General features: G+C 52.1%; 1 long non-coding RNA gene across 11 annotated transcripts; it reads left to right on the top strand.

Moving 5' to 3' along the window:
* Positions 1 to 172: 172 nt before the first annotated feature.
* Positions 173 to 16,072, top strand: LOC123933075. Of its 11 annotated transcripts, none has more exons than XR_006816511.1 (9): positions 173 to 311; positions 839 to 954; positions 1,369 to 1,469; positions 1,860 to 1,936; positions 2,664 to 2,814; positions 6,756 to 7,372; positions 8,324 to 8,449; positions 9,771 to 9,933; positions 14,727 to 16,072. It is a non-coding gene; the product is annotated as an uncharacterized LOC123933075 (long non-coding RNA). The 11 variants fall into 11 exon arrangements; XR_006816509.1 differs by having other exon boundaries at positions 10,388 to 16,072; XR_006816510.1 differs by having other exon boundaries at positions 9,771 to 11,366.
* Positions 16,073 to 20,593: the final 4,521 nt, after the last annotated feature.

Genomic DNA, 20,593 nt, shown 5'->3' with positions numbered 1-20,593 from the left:
GGCCCGGACACGCCCCCCCGGCGCGCGCGCCCATTGGCCGGCGTCCGCCACGGCGCGCTTCTCATTGGCCGACGTGCCTGTCTCGGCGCCCCGGGGCGCGCGGCGGAGGCGGGACTTCCGGCCGGCGCCGCCTGCGAAGGGCTCGGCGGCCGGCGGAGACGCGGGTGGCCGGCGATGGCCGCGGAGGAGGCCGGCTGGGGCCCGGCCCATGGAGGCCGACGGAAGGCGGTGGCCGAAGAGCCGCGCCCCTTGCCGAGCGCATGCTGTGTGCCTCGCGCCTGTCTTTCCCGCCGCCGCCGCCTCCCTGCTAGGTAGGAATGGTCAGCGCGCCAGGGCTGTGGGGACAGGACCCGGGTTCGAATCCCGACCCCGACGTTTCCGCACTACGTGCCGTTGGGAAGTGGCTGACGTCACCTCGCCGGGCCTCAGTTTCCTTATCTGGTATGGTGAGGAGGTGGAGCATGGGACGTGGTCTGACTTACATCAGTGTTGGCTGTTGGAGCTAGCGGGTTCCCAGAGGCGCATCCTCGCAGTCAGTCATTAAAATTTTATTGAGCGTCTACTATATGCCAGTCGCTTGTATTGGGCAGCAAACGGGCAAAAACGTTAGCCACAAATGTTAGGTGCATAATTTAAGTTTCCTAGGAGCTGTGTTAAAGAAAGAAAAGTTAAAAAAAAAACAGACCCAGGTGATGTTACTATTATTAATGTGCTTTATTTAGCAGCGCACCCAAAATGTTATTTCTAGGTGTAATCAATATAAAAGTTATGAGATTTTTTACATTTTTCTGCCCCCCCCCGCCCTCCACGCCTCTGAAATCTGGTGTGCCTTACACAGTGCATCTCAGATGGGACTGGCCGCATTTCCCCAGCTGAGCAACCACCGAGCTACGGCGGTGACCCTGCAGTGCTAGATGGGGACATGGAAGAGACACCAAGTGGATTTCCCATCAAGTAGGTGGGAAGGGGTGAGAAGAAAAGTAAATTGGAGAAAGGTATGGGGAAGGTGGGGAAGGTTGAGAAGATGGCATTTGCCGAAGGAACCGAGCAAGTAATTATGCTGTTCATTGTTTAATGCAGTGTTAGTCTGGTAGGACTTCCTGCAGTGATGGGCATGTTCTCCACCATCAGTGACTAATTTAGCAGCCACTCGCTGCACGTGGCTTCTGGGCACTTGACATGTGGCTGGTGCCGTGGAAGAACTGAATTTTTAACGTCCTTAATTTTTACTTAATTTAAATTTAGTCACATAGAGGACGGCCGTTCTTCACGCTAAATACTTCTGTGCATTCTCCTTTGTGATGCTCATAGTAGGCCTGTGAGAACGAAGTCCTTCGTGTATTTATACTTTGTCTTTGTTCTCATTAGCAGACCTTGTCTTTTGGAGCAGCTGGAGATTTACAGAAGTACTTGAAAGAAAGTACAGAGTTACCATTTTCTCCACACCCAGTTTCTCCTATCAGTAACAGGTTCGTTAGCATGATACATTTGTTATAATTAATGACTCAATCTTGATACATTATGAATCGAAGTCCGTGGTTTATTTAAATTTCCTTTGTTTTTACTTAATGTCCCTCTTCCCTTCCAGAATCCCATGCAGGCTGCCACATCACTAAAAGTTGTCCTGATTTTCACTCTCTGTCTCTCTGTCTCTCTTTTCTTTCTTGAGCTAGAGTTGACATGTAACACATGCCAGTTTTTGATGTACGACATAGTGATTTAATGTATGTGTCTGTTGTAAGCTAATTAGCACAATAAGGTCAGTTAACACCTATCACCACCCATAATTATAAATATTTTGTTTTTGTTGTGATGAGAACTTTTAAGACCACTCACTTGGCAGTGCTGTTTCTTTTTAGGCACCTCTCGGCTGTGGTGCGTTCTCAGATTCTCCTTGTTTTTGAGGACCTTGACGGTTTTGAGAAGAAATGATCAGGTATTTTATGGAATGCCCCTCTATTGGAATCTGTCTGGTGTTTTTCTTGTGATAAGACTGGGATGACGGGTTTGGGGGGAGGAAGAACCCCAGAGGTAAAGTGTGACTCCCATCTCCTCCTGTAAGGGTACCTACGGCCGGCATTATCCGTACCTGTTGATGTTGGCCTTGACTGCAGGCTGAGGTAGCATTTGTCAGGGGTCTCCCTGGAAAATTACTGCCCCCCCCTTTTGTAGTGTGTACTCCGGAAGGAAATCTTGTGCAGCACAGGCCTAAAAGGTGAGATGTCTTCCTTACGTGAGACGTCTATGTGAATTATGTGGAATTCTGCAAGGGAGCGTTCTCTCCTCTCCCTGACTTATTAGCTTACCCATCATTTAATTATAACAGTGTGGACGCTGGATATTTATTTTCTACTCAGGGTTATAATCCAATACGACTGTATTCTGTTGTTCAGATTCTTCCGGCTTTGGCCATCGGGAACTTTTCCAGCCGGCTCCTGTGACCACTTAACACACTCCCATCGGTGTGTTTGGCTTGGGGTGTTTTTGTTTTCCTGGGAACACTTCCTTACTTCCTGGTACTACAAGATGCTCCAGGCTCATCTCATATATTTGCTGCCCCAGTCCTAGAATCAGCCACTTCTCCTTTTATTAGAGAGTCGTGTTAGAAATCAAGATCTGGGCACTCAGAGTGCTTGTTGCCACTGGGGTGTTGTTTCTTTTAGGTCATCAGTACTTTTTACTCGGCCCCAGTGTGCTCTGCAGGTGCTCCGCCCTGGGGCTACCACGGTAGCCGTGCCACATGGAAGTCACAGTCAGCCTGTGGGAATGGGCTGAAGCGGGCAACCCCAGCACTGACAAGGTGTGCAACCTTGGGTAAGTTTTCTTAATCTCTCTGAGCTTCAGCCTCCCCATCCGTGAAGTGTGGGTGATTATAAGACTTCAGGAGGGCACTGGGAAAATTAAGTGATCTCCCCACTCTTAGAACCTTTGGTGTGACGTGTTTATTAAATTTGATTCTTGTTCATAGTGATCAGAAATTGCACAATTACGATCATTACAAAATAATTATGATCTGCAGAGGTTCAGAATGCCAGAAAAGCATGTAACAGAAGAACCTCATTTTGGGGTGGCCAGGAAAGCTTCCCAAGTCAGAGGGGTTGCAGCTATGGCAAGAAGGGTAAGTCACCAGGCAAAGGGGAGGGCAGAATGTTTCTGACCGAAAGAACAGGAAGTGCAAAGACCCTGAGGCAGGCAGGAGCCTGGCACACTTAGGGACTGAGAAGAGGCCAGTGGTGGAGACGGACAGGAGAGGAGACTCATGGGATCGGAAGGGGCAAGTCACACAGGGCCTGGTGGGCCATGGCGAATTGAGACTCAGTCTTAAGAGCAAGGGAGGTGACTTTTTCAAGGGCACATGTCTAGTAAGGACAGTCAGGATTGGAACCCAGTTCTGTTTCGTCTCAGAGATCTTTATTTTCTTGGTCTGAATTTGAGAGAGGAAGTTCTTGGTTGGTGGGGCGCTTGTTTTGTTTTTGTTTTTGGTAAGAAGCAGTTTTTGTTCTTAGGGGTCAGAATCTGAGGATACTCAGTATACCAGATTCTAGGTTGTTCTTGTCATCCCTCTAAGTACCAGCTCTGAGGGCTGGTGAGGTCAGGAGACACAAAGATGACTTAGACCGCATTCCCGCCCTTGGGCACCTCACTACCCAAGGGAGAGGAGGATGCAGAGACACATAAATCCAGCCAGGGTGACAAAGGATAGGCACAGAGCACCACCTCCCACGGAGCTCAGTGTCCAAGCTGGAATACAGCGGGAGCAGGTGGGAGGTAGGGCTTCTGGACGGAGAGGCCCGGAGGAGCGCGGGCCCAGAGGAGCGCAGGCACGGATTTGTCCCAGGGGATCTGGTAGGAAACGGGAGCCATCAGAAGCCCTGGGTGCAGCTTGTGAGGTGGCACTGGGGAGACGTCGGTCTCCAGCCTCAAAGAGCCCTGCAGAGTCAGGCAGAGAAGCAGGGATTTTATCCTGTAGACCAGGAGCCAGCAAATTGCAGCTTGACTCGGCCCACACCGTGTTTGTACAGCCTTCGAGTAACAGTGAGGGCTGCTTTTTTTTTTTTTTCTTAGAGCGCAAGTGCACGAGGGGGTGGAGAGGGGTAGAGGGAGAGGGAGTCCCAAACAGGCTTCATGTCCAGTGTGGAGCCCATGGCGGCGTTCGATCTCCCGACCCTGAGATCATGACCTGAGCCGAAGAGTCAGAAGCTTAACTGACTGAACCATCCGGGCCCCTTTGATGTTTACATTTTTTAAGGAGTTGAAAAAAATAACAGAAGAAGAGCGTCTGGCTGGATCCGTGGGTGGAGCACATGACTTTTGATCTTAGGGTCCTGAGTTCAAACCCCACATTGGGCATGGAGCCCACTTATAACAAAAATGAAAGGAAAAGCAGAAGCGGAATAGCATCTCGTGACGTGAGAAAATTATAATTTAGGTGTCCCATTAGGTTGGGTAGTGACACAGCGTCACCTGTCGTCTGCACGTGGCCCGTGGCAGCTTTCCAGCCACAGCCGCAGAGGCAGGGCCGCATCCTGGCTGGACATGCTGTGGGGGTCTCAGCGGACCCTGCTCCTCTGTCACCATTTCGAAATTCTTAGTTATCTGTGCACGAGGGGCCCCTCATTTCTCTCTTGCTTCGGGCCCTGAAAATTACGTAGCCGGGCCTAGTGACAGAGACCGAATGGCCCACCAAGCCTGCAGTATTTACTGTCGGGCCCTTCTCAGAAGTACGTGAATCCTTCTCAGAATCGGAGCCCCTTCAAGACGTCCATGACCTCATCTCTGGCACCTACAGCTGCGTGACCTTTCCTGGCAGAGGGAACCCTGCCAAGGATCTGGAGAGGAGGAGGTGATCGCGGATGATCCACACGGCACGTGCAATCACAGGGTTCTCATGGGAGGGGCCGGGAGGGTCAGAGCAAAGAAGTGGGGACCGAAGCAGAGGCCGGCGTGCCCGTTGCCGGCTGTGCCCGTGGAGGAGGGGCCTTGAGCCACAGGGTGCAGGCAGCTTCTGGAAGCTGGCAAAGGCCTGGAAACAGATTTCCTCCTAGCACTCCCAGAAGGGCCCACAGCACGGCTGACACCTTAATTTTAGCCTCGTAAGACTGCTTTCACGCTTCTGACCTCGGGGGCTGTAAGAGAGTAAGTGTGTGTTCAGGAGACACAAAGACGACTTGGCCTGCACTCCTGCGGGAATGCAGGGCGGCCGTTTGTCACAGCGGCCACAGGGCCCGCATGCACCTGTCCTAGGCAAGGAGCATGTAAGAGAATTTGTTTTGTAGCCAAAGAGAATCTCAGGTGAGAGACTGACTTTGCCTATTTATACGAGGAAAGCAAACCGGAGGCGGGGGTGGACAGCCAGGGCAGGGGCTGGGGGGCTGGATATGGACAGGAGGGTTCCAGATGTTGACGAGGTGGGATCAGGAAACTGGTCAGCGGCCAGTCAAAAGTGGAAAAGGAGGTGTCCTGATTCATTCGACCCAGTGATGTGAGGGGAAGCCGTGACGTCTGAACCATTTCCAGAGCTGCGAACATAGGTGGGGGCTATTTTGGGGACACAAGAAACGGGTTTCACTGTCAGGCAGTCACGGGCCTCCCAAACAGAGCTGAGGCATCGAAGCAGACACTGCTTGGGAGGACAGAGGCTGGGCAGGCCTGGACAAGCCCAAAGAGCTTTCTGGAACTCAGCACACTTTACTGTTGCCATGTGATTGCACCCCAAGTGCCTAATAGGTCAGTTGTGTCAAGAAACAGGAAACTCTCTTTATTTTTCCGTAGGCAACAGTGTGTACTTTCAGGTTAGCCACAGTTTGGAGGTCATGGCCTTGTGCCAAGGACAGCGGCCCCTTCCAGGTGTGGGTCACCTTGGTTCCTGCGTGTGCACATTTCTGCCCCGAAGAACCCGGCCCTGGAGGAGGCGCAGGAACGCGGGGCTTGCTTTCCCGCACTGCTGTGCTCCTCCGTCCCTGCGCCTCCGCTTGCTTATCTGTGGAAGGCAGGTGGCACCATCGCCTCAGGGACAGGCGTGAAGCAGGCACCGAGCTAAGAGCTAAGCGTCTAGCATGGCTAACACCCCAGAGGGCAGGAAGGGTGTGCTCTTTTTTTTTTTTTTTCAAGTCAGCTCCATGCCCAGCGTGGAGCCCAGAGCGAGGCTTGAACTCACGACCCTGAGATCGAGACCTGAGCTAAGATCAAGGGTCGGTCGCTTCACCGACTGAGCCACCCAGGCACCCAGTCTGCTTTTTGTCTTAAAACCACGGCTCCTGAAATGCCACCCCTGAGATAACGTGGGTCACTGACCTGGACAACCGTGGCAAATTTTGCTTTCCAGAATGATCTTTCTGCAACTGACACATAACCATTCCAGTGAGAGTCTTTCTGGCAAGAACAGCACTGGGCGTTTTCTCTCTCCTGAGGTCAAAGGTTAGGAAAGGCCCTGCAGGTCTGGTTCCCAGCGTCAGGGCATGGCCTGGCTTTCCCTGTTGTCCTGGGGCTGTGGATAGCCAACACTTTCATCTCCAGGTGTCCTTGCCCGGTCACCCTCTGTCCCACGCTGACGGTGTAGCAGCCATTATCACTTTTAGTTTCCGTTTTTAAGGTTTCTGATGTTTCCTTTTTACGGCATATAAATTCTCTTTCTTGCTGGGCTAATGTTTCCTGTGTATTTGTGGGGCTTTCTGCAGTGCTTTCTAATTTAGTTTTTTGGTTTTTCTTTTAAGTGAAAATTCAGGGGTTTCTAATATATTCACAACGTGGTGCAGACTTCACCACTGTCTCATTCCAGATCATTTCTTCACCCCAGAACGAAAGAAACCCATGCCCGTTAGCAGTCACTCCCCAGCCTCTGGCAACCACAAGTCTATTATTTCCTGACCCCAGGGATTTGCCTGTTCTGGTCACTTCATGTAACTGGAATCACGTCCCGTGTGGCCTTTTGTGTTTGAGAGTCCCCTCGTCAAGGTTCATCCACACTGGAGTGTGAACTGGTACCTCGTGGCTGAGTAACATTCCACCGTGGCGACACCATATTTTCTTGATCCAGTCATCACGTGACGAACATGGGGCTTTTCCCACCCCTTGGCTATTGGGAATAACGCTGCTGTGAACATTCATGGATGAGTTTTTATACGAACATTGATCTCCATTCTCTTGGGTCGATACCTGGGAGTGGGATGGCGGGGTCCTTTGGTCACTGTATGTTTAATGTTTTGAGAGACCGTTTTCCCCAATCCTTTGTTTATACATGAGGTGGAGGCTTCGTGCTTGCTGTCACAGGCAGGCTGTCAGCTGGCTGCGACGTGTCTCCAGCCTCGTTCTTCATGGCGACTCACAGGAAGCAGACCAGGGACTCACGCGTGTGCTGTGGTCTGCGTGCAAGGTGCCTCCCACCGACCAGCCCCTGACTTGCTGGCGCAGGATCACTGAGGACGGGTGTTTCTGTTTCTGGGTCCTCCCCCACCACCCCCCAGCAACACCCACACTCCCCGTATCACAAAATCTTCAAACCTCTCAGCTCCCCAGACATCGTTTCCAAAAGCACACGTTTCTCAGAGCGCCCCATGCTTGCCGGTGTGCCGTGGAGAGCGAGTTGTGCGGTAGGAGCAAGCCGTGTGTTATCAGTCTACTAAGAGCTCACCCAAATTGATAAGAACCAAAGGAGCAAAGGTCAGAAGCAATTTGCAGGCAGAGTCCACAAACCTCAGAGCAGGTCAACCAGGGGGCCCAAGGGCAGGACCCAAGGTGTAGATCATTCCAGCATTGCCAGAACCCCCACACTGGCTTTCCCCGGGGCTGGCAGCCATGTGATGCCAGAAAGATACCATTGGAAGATACCTGCCCAGCGTAGAAAAAGGTTCACTTTCTGCCTCTGTCACTGAAGTGCTGACCGTTCTCCTGAGCTACCCGTGGAAGGGCTGTAGGCCGAAGGACATTTCTTCTAGACCTTCGGCTTGGCACTGGTCCAAATGCCCGGAAATGAGGCTGGCTTAATGAATTGCACATCCACTAGAAAAAATGGGTAGAGGCCTGGGACCATACGGAGTTAGAGTGGCTCCCGGCCTCCAGGCTGGCCACTGTGTGGATGCCTTTCCTTTTTAAAAAACTTTTAATTTTTCGGGGCGCCTGGGTGACTCAGTGGGTTAAAGCCTCTGCCTTCGGCTCAGGTTGTGATCCTGGGGTCCTGGGATCGAGCCCCGCATCGGGCTCAGCAGGGAGCCTGTTTCCCCCTTTCTCTCTGCTTGCCTCTCTGTCTACTTGTGATCTCTGTCTGTCAAATAAATAAACAAAATCTTTAAAAGAAAAATGTAATTTTTATTATTATTTTTTAAAGTCAGCTCCCCTCCCAGCATGGAGCCCAACGTGGTGCTTGAACTCACGACCCTGAGATCAAGAGTTGGACGCCTAACCGCCTGAGCCGCGTAGGTGCCCCATGTGCGGACGCAGTTCAGTCCTCATGGTAAGTCTCTGAGCTGGGGCCTATTAGCCCCATTTTACAGAAGGGTCAAGGGGACCCAAGGTCACACAGTCCCAGAGGGTGGCAGGATGGAGCTAGGGGTGGGGACCACAAGGCCAAACGGCTCATGACGCGAGAGAAGAGGAAGGGGCACAGAAGTGCGTCTACACGACGCGTGGCCGTCCACCCCCAGCTGGAAGAATCCTGGGGAGAGTAGAGAAAGGGGAGGTTGCAGGCCAGTCCCAAGAGGGGCCCCAGCCTCAACCCCCAGGGGATGGATAGGAGGATAGACTGAGTAGAATGCAGATAAGAGGCGGGGGTGTGGGGGGTTGCGTCTAGGAGAGAGGAGGGGCCCGAGGAGAAGGCTTGCATAGACGACTCTGGTATAGAAGAGCCCAGCGGGCGGGGATCGTGGGTCCACAGTGCACCTCTGATGTGTTAATTCCACTCCCCCTTTCAACCAGAGCCCAGTGGCTTAAGATGGTTGGGTTTAGAGGGAAGTGGACATCCTCAGTAGGCAGTTAAAACACTAGGTCCGCGTGGGAGAGCGGGGAGACCAAGGCCACGGAGAAAGCGTCTGTCTTGGCCTTCATTCCCTCCCCACGTCCCTAGGCACCCGATACCTCTCCCGCCTTACTCAGATCCATCCCGGGCGCCGGGGTTTGCTCTGGCTGCTGAAGCAAAGCCGGCCGGTCTGGGTGGTCCAGGAACAATAGAAATCTGATTTCTCACACTGAGAGTGTCAGATAAATGTTTTTTGTTTGTTTAAAGATTTTCTTTTTAAGGGCGCCTGGGTGGCTCAGTGGGTTAAGCCGCTGCCTTCGGCTTAGGTCATGATCTCAGGGTCCTGGGATCGAGTCCCGCATTGGGCTTTCTGCTCGGCGGGGAGCCTGCTTCCCTCTCCCTCTCTCTGCCTGCCTCTGCCTACTTGTGATCTCTTTCTGTCAAAAAAATAAATAAAACCTTAAAAAAAAAAAAGATTGTATTTTTAAGTAATCTCTCCACCCAGCGTGGAGCTCGAACCCACAACCCCAAGACCTCGAGTCGCCCACTGCACAGACTGAGCCGGCTGGCGCCCCTAAAGATGTGTTTGATGGTATCATATGTATGTGAAGGTCCATTTGAAGTAAAATCGTTTTATTAGTAAACAAAGTTCTTTCCTTACGGTTCGTTCTGGAGGCCAGGAGCCCAAGCTCAAGGTGTTGGCAGGGCTGGTTCTTTCCGAGGTGTCCCTCCTTGGCTTGCAGAAGGCCGCCTTCTCCCCGCGGCCTCACATGGTCTTCCTTCTGTGTTCATCTGTGTCCTATTTTCCCCTTTCTGGAAGGACACCAGTCACTGGATTCGGGCCCACCCTAATGGCCGCAGTTTAACTTGATCCCCGCTTCAGAGGCCCTCCCTCCAAATGCAGTCACATCCCAAGGCCCTGCGGGTTAGGGCTGCGACACATGAATGTTGGAGGGGGCACGTGGTTCGGTCCGGCCCCCTAGGTAAGCCCGCGGGGTTTCAGCTCAGGTGGCCCTTGTCTCCCATGGGCACTGCCCAGCCTCTGCAGTTAGGGACACGGGATTCTCTGGTGGATGGGGCTGGCTTAGAGCCGCGGTGGGAGGGTGGGGGGGCCATCCGTCAGGGGCTCAGGCCTGGTGAGGGGCCCCATGGGTGTCCCCAGAGGCCGGCCAGATGAGCTGCAGCAGGCACAGGAGCAGGAAAGGGGACCCGCGAGCAGCCGGCGGGGAGGGGGCACTGGCCATCTTCCCGGAGCAGTCCTCCTGCCCCCAGGAGCAGCGGTTCCGCTGGGCTCACACCGAGAGGGAAGCCCCACCCGACACATGCTCTCTCTCCCCCTCCTCTCCGTGCCTGCACACCAGGCCCGGCTTCGCTCACACCCCCGCCTCCGTCCTTTCCCCTGGCCACCAGCCCCCGGCCCTTGCCCTAGCAGTGCAGCCAGCCTGTTCCCACGGGTGCCGTGATGAGAGCGGAGCTGAGAGCCCCCGTAGCCGCCATGAGCCCTGCTCTCCCCAGTCACTGTGGCTCCCTGCACGTCCCTGCCGGACCGGCTGGTCTTGTCACCACCCGTGCCCAGCACAGGGCCTGGCAGCCAGGAGATGTCAGAGGTTTGCTGGCCGAAGGAGCAAGAAACAGACCCTTCCTGGGAGGCCAGCCACACTTAAGACCCCAGCCCGGGTTTGTCCCATTCTGGCATGGCCTGCCCCTGTCGCTTCCGGCCGTGAATTAGGCCACTCACGCCAGGGTCCCTTCCGTGGCTCGTGAGCAAGGTCTCCCCGCTCCTGCCCAAGCCCAGCGACCACACAGCTAACCCCTCCACCTGCCACCGGTCCTGTCCCCTGCTGCCCCATGCTTTGTGAATGAGCTAGCTTAGTGCCCGCCCAGTGACCAGTGTCCTGTGTCCTTAGTGCATGTGGGGACCCAGAGGCCAGAGTGGTCAGCCTGGGGCGGGGCGGAGCAAGGTGAAGCGGGGTCTGGTGGGGTGAGGAGAAGCACCTTGGCTCTTCCAGCCCTTCTGGCCACTGTCCTGGGTCTGGGTCTTGCATTCCCCAGGGAGGAGTGTTTAACCCACCCGAGCGCACCCAAGGCAGGCCAAGGGTCAGGAGGAACTGAAAGCTGCTTTTCCCAAGAAAGGCAGGACTGTTGTGAGAGGCCAAAGGTCTCTGAGCAGAAACCCTCTAGGGGGCGGGGGGAGCCCCTCCAAGTTTGGAGAGACAGGGCAGCTGTTAGTCTCTGTGCTGTAAACGGGGCCTCTCTCTCTCTCTCTGTCTCTCTTTCTCCCACTGACCTTTGAGCCGGAGGAGTCTTCCTGCTGGGGGTGGGGGGTGCAGCTCTAGCCATCCCTCCTCCCCTGCTGTGCCAACCAGTTCTCTCTCCAGTCATTGCCAGGTGTCCCCTGCGGGCAAATTCGGCCCAGGTGAGAATCCCCTACTTGACAGAACCAAGCCCGGAAAGGGGCCTCCTTTGCCTGGGGTTCGGAGGCTGATGTCAAGGGCCTTCAGATCACATCCGGGGCAGCTATTCGGGGAACCTGCTGTTTGATGTGCCCTGTTGCGGGGGCCTGGAACTCTCCCCCACCCCATCCCCACCCACCCTTTTCCAGAACTGGGTCCACGTACCACTTCCCCCGAGAAGTGTCCCGTGGGTGCTGTGGCGGGCAGAATCCTCCCCCGCCCCAGGTGTCCATGTCCTCCCCGGAACCTGACGCTATGTCACCTTCCACAGTGGAAGGGCCTTGGCAGATGGGGTTGAGGCAAGGCTCTGGAGAGGGAAGATGATCCTGGGTGATGTCAGTGGGCAAGGGTCCTTAGGACAGCAAGGCAGGAGGGTCCGAGCCCGAGAGGGAGAGACAACAGAAGTAGGACACAGAGAGAGACTGGAACGAGCTCCAACCGCTGGCTTTGCAGGAGGAGGAAGGCCATGCGCCAGGGAGCGTGGGCCACTCCGGAAGCTGGAGAGGTAAAGACACACATGGCCCACAGAGCCTCCAGAAGGATCTTGGCCTGGCCAGTAGCTTGATTTGAGGACTTCTGCCCCCCAGAACCGAAAGATCAGAAATTCAGGTTGTTTTAAGCCACTGTGCTTGGGGGTAGTTTATGACCGCGGCCGTGGGAGCTCAGGACAGGCGTGTGTTCCCTCTGGAGCCCGAGTCGGGGGTGGGGGCGCTGGGCGGTCAGGCTGGCCTCCGTCCTGCTTGGGGCACGAGCTGCGCTGTACCACAGGCCTGCTGTCTCTCCCACTGCACCAAGGACTCTGTATGAAGGTTGAGGGTCAGGTTTTGGGTGGACCAGACGTTCTCAGGCTGAGAACACCGCAATGAAGCAGACGGGGGGGGGGGGGCACTTTTCTCCCCACTCCACACCCCCAAGAATCACACATAAAAAAACCAGAAAGCTCCCGTCTTTGCTTCCCGTTGCAGACTTGGAAAGGCTTCTCGTGTTCTTCAAAGTGTCCTGGGCCCCGTTCCTTTCGCCCCCGCCCCCAGGAAGAGGCCTCTTGGATTTTTGTAGCCAACATCAAAGGGAAAGTGGGTTTTGCGTTCAGAAGTTCGCAATTAGACACCTAGCCCGTGAGGCACCTCCAGCCCCTTTGTCAGCAGCAAAAATACCAAGCGGGGCTGGTTGTGTGGCCTCAGCCTGATCCCAGAGAAAGGGGCCAGGGACCGAACCACGAGAAAATGCTCTTGTCTCAGAGATGACGGAAAGGAGGGGAGAAGGACCCAGAGCGGGTGTGTCTCCAAAGCCAAGGCAGGCAGGAGCCCCTGGGGGAGCCACCAGGGGCCTGCAGGCCACACGAGCAGCTGTCAGGGATCCGTGGAGCCGGAGCGGGGTGACAGGGACAGTCGGCAGGAGGGGTCGGGGATGCCAGGTTTCTTGGGGTCGGGGAGACTGGAGAGGCATCCTTGGCCTTTATCCCCAGCAGACGGGGTGGCCGCACAAACAGGCAAGACGGGAGAACCGGTAGTGGGAGCAGAGAGGTGGGGAAAGTGTCCGCTGTGGTTTTTATTTTCTCCACTCTGATGCTTTGAGTTCCGGGGGCCTCGCTGCTGTCGGAGGAACTGCCCCTCCCAGGGCGCGCTGATCCTAGAGAGAGCACATGCCTCGCCTGCCTCCGCTCCTCCTCTGACCCATCAGCAGGCTGCCACGCTCCAGGAGGCAGTATCCCCTAGCCCTGATGTCCCCAGGGCCCAGGACCGGATGACTAGGCCGGCCACTCTCCCCCAGAGCCCGAAGAGGTTGTTCAAACCAGCCGGTCCTAAGCCGACTGACCCTGCCTTCCGTCCAGTAGAAACCACTGTGAAGGCTCCTGCCCGCGTCTCTGCCTTGTTAGCTCCGTTGCATGGCGGCACCGGGTGTGGTGCCCCTCCTCCGGGGGTCTGTGACTAAGGACTGTCTCCTGCTCTGTTAGCCTCCATATCTGAATAATAATAAAACCTACATTTTAAAACCCCAGGGGGCCCACCTGTCCCTGGGGAGGACCAGAAAGGAGAAAATGGGGTCCAAAGGAGGTAGAGGGAGTGGACACACGGGCCTCCTTGTCTGGGCGGCCCTGCAGGAGGGCGGACTGCTCGCTCGGCTGGAAGCCGGCGGGAGCTGACGTGTGCGGGAGGTGACCCGTCCTGTCCTGTCATCCGCTCTCAGCTGTCGCAGGGCTTCCCACGGGCTGTGCACCTGAGCCGCCACACCCTCATCCTCTGCGGGTCCCGCCCCATGAGCCCCACAAGGTAGCTGGCCTTGCCCCCCTCCTGGCTGGCACTGGCCGGCCGCAGCAGCCCAGGACGAAGCTGCCACTCGCCCCGCAGCGCCCAAACACCCGCCTGGTGACCCGCCCCCAGCACGGCCCCGGCATCCAGAGTCAGCTGGGGGAGAACCACACACGGGCTGAGCACCATGCTCCCCCGGCCCCCCAGCCCCGACCCCCTGTTGCTGTCAGCTTGGGTACAGCCTGGGGCCCTGTGGGGCTTTCGGACCCCTCAGCTTACCCATCCCTTCCTTTTTTAACGGTGGCACCGCTCAGCCCAGCAGTTAGGAGGTACCAGACTTCTGCAGTCAAGCAGCCTCGCCGAGCTGCTCGGCCCTGACTCCCCGCGCACAGCACTGACTGGCCCCAGCCTCAGTTGTCATGTCAGTGGACATAAAATTCCTGGGGACAGGACCTGGCGTGTTGCAAGGAGACGACATGGCGGTTGCATTCTTTGTTGCTACAGCCGCTAGGGGATCAGGGTCAAACAGGGACGGTGGCTAAACATACATGGACACAGCAGCGCAGCCTGTGAGAACGGAAACTTGGAAACCCCAGTTCCTCACCGGAGCAGTGGTTCCCAGTGGGGGTGGGGGAGCCAGGGACTTTGGGGACAGTTGGGGCTGTCACAACCAGGGAGCCATGCCCGTGGCAGCTAGTAGGTGGAGGCCAGGGATGCGACCCAGTGTCCTATGACACACAGCGCGACCCTCGGCAACACAGAAGTGTCTAGCCCCTAGGATCCGCAGTGCCGGGACTGAGAAGCCCTACCCTTGAATGTGAGCTGTGAGAGGCCAGGGGTTCAGTTCCCGTCACTCGCTGTGTAGCCTCCTATTCTGGACCGTGGCCTGGCAGAGAATAGGCTCTCAGAAGCGTCCGTGGTACTCACGCTGTCCCAAGCCACGAGTGCTGACACCTGCTCCCAGCACCCTTGGACCCTTCCAAGGCATCAGCTGCCACTCCAATGCCCCTCGGCCACCACCTTCCTAAGCCACCTGCCGTGGTGATGACCGTGACAACGGTGTCCCCCTTGCAGGTGGGCTCGGACCACCACCAGGACCTGGAGGCCACCGTCAGCCACCGGATCCCCTTGGAACTCTGTGCCTCCTGCATCTGCCTGTCCCCATCATTCTATTCTGACCACGATGAGTTTGGCTTTGAGGAATGTTGCCACCGATTTTCCTCACCAAGCTCTTGAGGAGAGGGACCGTGCTGAGAAAATGATCGCACTGTGGGACCCACAAGGTGGCCAAGTTTCCCTCAGGATGGCAAGAAAGCAGACTGTGGTGACTGGGAGAGCAAGCTGGAGACCGGGGAGCATCGGTTACTCTTGGAGCAAAATGTGATTCGGTCACCACCAGCACTGCACAAAGCGGCCATCGACAAAAATGGCCAAATCATCCGTGTAACTTCATCCAGTGAGGGTGACATCCATCAAAGACTTGGGCGATCACCTAACCAGCCTCCACAAAACGGGACCCCAGAACCCCTGCATGGCAGAGTTTCTTTTCGATGAGGACACCCCGGGAGGGCGATGACCACTGAGCCTTCGACAGGCTTCCCCGCAGCCACAAGTGACGTCCACGGCAGGGAGTGCACGTGCACTGTGTGTTCCGTGCCCTTTTCGCTCAGTTGTGTCCACTTCGTACACTTGTACCGTTCCTTCAAATAGAGCAATTCGTTATCTCCTGAGGAATTGTGTGCGCCTGTTTTGACCTGTCTGCGGGTTCCTTGAAGGAATGATGCAAGGCACTGGCTTCTGTTTTACCCACATTGTAACTCTCAAAGCAGGGAGGGACTATGCAGAGGTCATTCCCTGAGTACAGCTGAAAGGCAAATGAACAAAGTGCTGCCATATGGGGGAAAAGATGACAGTTGGGACAAACAAGAGAAGTGCTGAAAGCCTGAGAGGAAAAGCTGGGGGAGGAGCTACTTGGGGGAGGAGTGACTTGGGGGAATAAATCCTCCCATCCCCGGGGCAGGATGCATGCTCAGAAAAGATTTTAGAAGCCCCTAAGTGTTCACCTCTGGTGATCTTTAGTCTCACCCCAAGCAGGAAGTGAAGGCTAAGGCAGAGTTGTAGGTGACCTGGCTTGGAGTTACAGGAGTGCCCCAACACAGAGTCAGTCTGCAGACACCAGGAAAGTACTTTGTCTCCTCTCCTCTTTCCTCCCTTCCACCCTGCCCTCTTCCTCTCTCCTTTTCCACCTTTCTCCGTCTCCTCCCCCTCCTCCTCCTTGTGTCCTTCCTTCAGGCCTTTAAGAAATGTCCAACAGCTGCTAATCAGAAGCTAAAGGAATTGACCACACACAGCAAGAAATACAGTTTTTAAAATATTCTAGGAGGGACACCTGGGTGGCTCAGTGGGTTAAAGCCTCTGCCTTCGGCTCAGGTCATGATCTCAGGGTCTTGGGATTGAGCCCCGCATCGGGCTCTCTGCTCAGCGGGGAGCCTGCGTCCTCCCCTCTCTCTCTGCCTGCCTCTCTGCCTACTTGTGATCTCTGTCTGTCAAATAAATAAAAATCTTAAAAAAAATCTAGGAAAGTCATTCAGACAACTGCAACCCACAGCAAACAACAAACCCGGGGGGGGGGGGGGGACAAACCTGACTTATGGAATTACTACACTGTAGTATTCAAATTACCTAATTTTCAACAACAACAAAAATGAAGCATGCTGAAAAACAAGAGCATGGCCCGTTTGCAGGAAAATGAGAAGATAACAAGTGATCCCTTGAGGTCACATACATTAGACTTGAAGAAGACTTTAAATCAACTGTGTTAAGTATACTCAAAAAGCTAAGGGGAACCATAGACAAAGAACTAGGGGAAATCAGGAGAATGATGTCTCATCAAATAGAGACTATCAATAAGAAAGAGAGCTTATATGAAAAAAACAAATAGAAATTTTGGAGCCAGAAAGTAAGACAAGATGAAAATTTCCCTGGACAGTTTCAACAGAAGATTTCAGTGGGCAAAAGAAAGAACCACTGAACTTGAAAACTGGTTAATTGAAATTACCCAGTTTGGGGAGCCAAAAGAAGAAAGAATGAAGAAAAATGAATAGGACCTGAGACCCCTTTGGGACACCAGCAAGTGTATAAGCGAGGGTATAATGGGCATCCCAGAGGCAGGAAAAAATGAGAAAAACTTTCAAAGAAACACTGGCTGACTGCTTACCAAGTTTAGTAAGAATCATGAATCTGTACATGCAAGAAACTTGACAAATTCCAAGCAGAAAATAAACCAGAGATCCATACCAGACATTATAATTAAATTATTGAAAAATAAAGACCAAGAGGGGTGCCTGGGTGGTACAGTCAGTGAAGCAGCTGACTTGATTTCGACTCAGGTCATGATCTCAGGGTCCTGAGATTGCGCTTAGCACAGAATCTGCTTTCTCTATCCCTCTGCCCCCACCAAAATAAATAAATAAATCTTTACAAAGAAAAAGAAGGACCAAGAGAACCTTTAAAGCAGCAAGAGAGAAGTGACTCATTACATACAAGGGATCACCAGTAAGAATAACAGCTGATTTCTTATCAGATATCACGGAGTCCAGTAAACAGCGAAAGTCATTTAAAGTGATGAAAGGAAAAAACCTGTCAACCAAGCATTCTGTATCTGGTAAAACTATCCTTCAGAAAGGAAAGAGAAACTAAGATACTCCCAGATAAACAAAAGTTCAGAGGCTTTGAAGCTAGTATACCTGCCCTACAAAAAATTACTAAAAGGAGTCCTTCTGACTGAAACAGAACACTCGCTAGCAATTAGAAGACCCAGGAAAAAATAACACAGGGAAGGTAACCACATAAGTGAATATAAAAGCCAGATTTACTGTATTCTTGGTTTGCAACTCCTTCTCCCCCCCCTATGTGATTTAGGAAACAAGTCCATAAAGCAAGAATCATAAAGGTATGTCAATGGGAATATAATGTATCAAGATGTAATTTGTGATAGTAACAATACAAATGGGAAAGGATGCAGATGAGCAGAATCTTGTATACTGTTGAAGATAAGTTGTACTAATTGGAACTGGATTGTCACAACTTGAGGATACTAACTGTCAGCCTAGGTAAATAAGAAGAAAATAATGGAGCATATACAGAAAATAAGGGAATCAAAGTGGTACACTGTAAAAAAAAAATCAATGAAACACAGGAGAAAATTGTAGTGAACAAATTAAGGGAAAAAATAGGTATAAAACACACTTGTAAAACAAATAATAAAATAGCAGAAGTAAGTCCTTTCTAATTTTTTTTAAAGATTTTATTTATTTATTTGACAGATTGAGTGCGAGAGAGGGCACAAGGTGGGGGGGGGGGCGGGAGAGGGAGATGTGGGGCTTGATCCCAGAGCTCTGCGATCATGACCCCAGGTGAAAGCAGACACTTCACGGACTGAGCCACCCAGGCACCACAGAAGTAAGTCCTTTCTTATCAGTAATTACTTTAAAGATAAGTAGATTAAACTCTCCAAAGAGATGTCAGACAGCGACAGAAGAGATAAGAGACCTGATCCGTTTGCATGCTTTCCACAAGAGACTCATTTTAGATCCACAGATACAAATAGATTGAAATGAAAGAGAGGGGAAAAGAAAGTCCATGTAAATAGTAATTGAAAGAGAGCTGGAATAGCCATGCTAATATTACACAAAATAGACTTTATGTCAAAAACTTTTTTTTTTAAAGATTCTGTTTATTTCTTTGACAGAGATCACAAGCAGGCAGAGAGGCAAGGGCAGGGGCAAGCAGGCTTCCCACTGAGCAGAGAGCCGGATATGGGGCTCCATCCCAGGAACCTGAGATCATGACCTGACCCGACAGCAGAGGCTTAACGCACTGAGCCACCCAGGCACCCCTATGTCAAAAACTTCTATGAGAGGGGCGCCTGGGTGGCTCAGTGAGTTAAAGGCTCTGCCTTTGGCTCGGGTCATGATCCCAGGGTCTTGGGATCAAGCCCCACATCGGGGCTCTCTGCTCGGCAGGGAGCCTGCTTCCTCTCTCTCTCTCTCTCTCTCTGCCTGCTTCTCTGCCTACTTGTGATCTCTGTCTGTCAAATAAATAAATAAAATCTTAAAAAAAAAAAAACTTCTATGAGAAACAAAGAACATTACCAACTGATAAAAGGGTCAATCTACCAAGATGATACGAAAACTATAAACCTACACCCTCCAGGGTGCCTGGTCAGTGCAGCAAGTGGACCGTGGGACTCTTGATCTCAGGGTTGTGGGTTTGAGCCCCTCAAACCCATGTGGGGTGTAGAGATTGCTTAAAATTTTTTAAAAATCTTTTAAAATTTTTAAAAATATATAAACATATACATGTCAAACTACAGAGCCCCAGAAAATATGGATCAAACACTAGCAGAACTGAAGGAAGAAAGAGACCCTTTTACAGTAGTAGCTAGTGACTGTGATACTCCCATTTTCAACAATAGTTATTTTTTTTATTTTTTAGTTGTTTATTTATCAAGACAAACTATTCCATAACCAGCATTTGTTGCCTCATAGTTCAGGAACACCTGTCAGTGACAAACTTCAATTGAATTCAACCCAAAGAAATTCTTTACATTCCAAAATCACTTTGCACTCTGAAAGGTACCAGCCCTCTTCATCTCCTCAGAATCTTTCATGGAATCATAATCTCTGTAGAAATCTGCATGTGCCTTCTTTCTTGGTTCAGCCACAGCAAACTTACAGAAAGCTGCACCCTCCAGGGATACAATGAAGGCTCCAACAACATGAAATCACAGACACTTGGCCAGAAGGCCTCGCACCTGAGGTTCATCATAGCCCTGGAAGTCATGGTAGTTATTCTCCTCAACACCAACCTCAAACCTAACGTCCCTCCTAACTGATAAAGAAAATCCCCATTTTCAACAATAGTTATAACCAGACCTACTCGACATGCTGGGAATACTCCCGCAAACCACAGCAGAACACACTCTTCTCAAATGCGCGTCATACATCCTCCCATATAGACCATAGGTCAGGCCACACAACAAGTCCAGTGAATTTTGAAAGGTTGAAATCATGCAAACTATCCTCTCTGACCACAACAGAATGAAGCTAGAAATGAATGATGGAAGGAAAACTGGAAAATTCTCCAGTATTTGGAATTTAAACACCACTTAAAAAAAAACAAACAAACTCCAGTTAACATACAGTGTTCTGTTAGTTTCAGGCGCAATCCAGTGATTAAACACTTCGTAGGCTACTCAGTGCTCATTGTGTAACCATAACCTTAATCCCCTTCATGTATTGCACCCATCCCCCACCCTGTCCCCTCTGGTAACCATCTCGTCGTTCTCCGTGGCTAGCACTCTGTTTCTTGGCTTGTCTCTTTTTCCCTCTGTTCATTTATCTTGGTGCTTAAGTGCTACGTAGGAGTGAAATCATATGGTATTTGTCTCTCTCTGACTCATTTCATTTAGCATTATACTCTCCAGCTCTATCCACATTGTTGCAAATGGCAAGATTTCATTTTCTTTTATGGCTGAGCAATATTCCGTTGCATACGTGCTATGTTGTCTTTATCCATTCATCTGTCGATGGACACTTGGATTCTTTCCATAATTTGGCCATTGTAAGTAATGCAGTAAACATAGGGGTGCATATATCTTTTCAAATTAGTGTTTTTGTATCCTTTGGGTAAATACCCAGTAGTAGAATTACTGCATCACACGGTAGCTCTATTTTTAATTTTTTGAGGATCCCCCATACTGTTTTCTACAGTGGTTGCACCAGTTTGCGTTCCCACCAACAGAGCACGAGGGTTCCTTTTTTTCTACGTCCTCGCCAACACCTGTTGTTTCTTGTGTTTTTGGTTCTAGTCATTCTGACAGGTGTAAGGTGATATCTCATTGTGGTTTTGATTGTATTTCCCTGATGATGAGTGATGTT

This window comes from Meles meles, chromosome 20 (assembly GCF_922984935.1).
Source record: "Meles meles chromosome 20, mMelMel3.1 paternal haplotype, whole genome shotgun sequence".
Taxonomy (NCBI): domain Eukaryota; kingdom Metazoa; phylum Chordata; class Mammalia; order Carnivora; family Mustelidae; genus Meles; species Meles meles.
This window is presented reverse-complemented; position numbering and strand designations above follow the sequence as displayed.